Genomic DNA, 1927 nt, shown 5'->3' with positions numbered 1-1927 from the left:
TTGAAGAAGAGTGGGACAACATTCCACAGGCCACAATCAACAGCCTGATCAACTCTATGTGAAGGAGATTTGTCACGCTGCATGAGGCAAATGCTGGTCACATCAGATTGGTTTTCTGATCCAAACCCCTACTTTTTTAAGGCATCTGTGACCAACATACAGTGGGGCAAAAAAGTATTTAGTCAGCCACCAATTGTGCAAGTTCTCCCACTTAAAAAGATGAGAGAGGCCTGTCATTTTCATCATAGGATTTTTTATGAATTTATTTGCAAATTATGGTGGAAAATAAGTATTTGGTCACCTACAAACAAGCAAGATTTCTGGCTCTCACAGACCTGTAACTTCTTCTTTCAGAGGCTTATTTGTCCTCCACTCGTTACCTGTATTAATGGCACCTGTTTGAACTTGTTATCAGTATAAAAGACACATGCCCACAACCTCAAACAGTCACACTCCAAACTCCACTATGGCCAAGACCAAAGAGCTGTCAAAGGACACCAGAAACAAAATTGTAGACCTGCACCAGGCTGGGAAGACTGAATCTGCAATAGGTAAGCAGCTTGGTTTGAAGAAATCAACTGTGGGAGCAATTATTAAGAAATGGAAGACATACAAGACCACTGATAATCTCCCTCGATCTGGGGCTCCACGCAAGATCTCACCCCGTTTTGCTTGTTTGTAGGTGACCAAATACTTATTTTCCACCATAATTTGCAAATAAATTCATTTTAAAAATCCTACAATGTGATTTTCTGGATTTTTTTTCTCATTTTGTCTGTCATAGTTGAAGTGTACCTATGATGAAAATTACAGGCCTCTCTCATCTTTTTAAGTGGGAGAACTTGCACAATTGGTGGCTGACTAAATACTTTTTTGCCCCACTGTAAGTATGTATTCCCAGTCATGTGAAATCCATAGATTAGGGCCTAATGAATGTATTTCAATTGACTGATTTCCTTATATGAACTGTAACTCAGTAAAATCTTTGAAATTGTTGCATGTTGCGTTTAGATGTTTGTATTTATACACTACACATCAATTAAACAATACATAACAAGCAAACCACAATTATCGGAAACAAACACATTCTTCAGTAAAAAAGCCCTCTAACATCTGCCATTCCTGAGTCTGGGTCTGGTAACTGGGTAGAGAATGAAGGAATCTCCAGGGGTAGCCATCCCTGAGTCTGGGTCTGGTAACTGGGTAGAGAATGAAGGAATCTCCAGGGGTAGCCATCCCTGAGTCTGGGTCTGGTAACTGGGTAGAGAATGAAGGAATCTCCAAGGGTAGCCATCCCTGAGTCTGGGTCTGGTAACTGGGTAGAGAATGAAGGAATCTCCAGGGGTAGCCATTCCTGAGTCTGGGTCTGGTAACTGGGTAGAGAATGAAGGAATCTTCAGGGGTAGCCATTCCTGAGTCTGGGTCTGGTAACTGGGTAGAGAATGAAGGAATCTCCAGGGGTAGCCATCCCTGAGTCTGGGTCTGGTAACTGGGTAGAGAATGAAGGAATTGGGATCCAGAGGGGAGCCCTCCCCTCTGGAGCCCAACCATTCTGGAGCCCCTCCACTCTACTAGAGCCCATCCACTCTGGTGCCCATCCACTCTGGAGCCCTCCCCTCTGGAGCCCAACCATTCTGGAGCCCCTCCATTCTGGAGCCCCTCCACTCTACTAGAGCCCATCCACTCTGGAGCCCATCCACTCTGGAGCCCATCCACTCTGGAGCCCATCCACTCTGGAGCCCATCCACTCTGAAGCCCCTCCACTCTACTAGAGCCCCTCCATTCTGGAGCCCAACCATTCTGGAGCCCATCCACTCTGGAGCCCCTCCATTCTGGAGCCCATCCAATCTGGATCCCATCCATTCTGGAGCCCCTCCACTCTAGAGCCCATCCATTCTGGAGCCCCTCCACTCTAGAGCCCATCCAT

Source organism: Oncorhynchus clarkii, chromosome 1, assembly GCF_045791955.1.
Source record: "Oncorhynchus clarkii lewisi isolate Uvic-CL-2024 chromosome 1, UVic_Ocla_1.0, whole genome shotgun sequence".
Taxonomy (NCBI): Eukaryota; Metazoa; Chordata; class Actinopteri; order Salmoniformes; family Salmonidae; genus Oncorhynchus; species Oncorhynchus clarkii.
Note: the sequence above shows the minus strand (reverse complement) of the source record.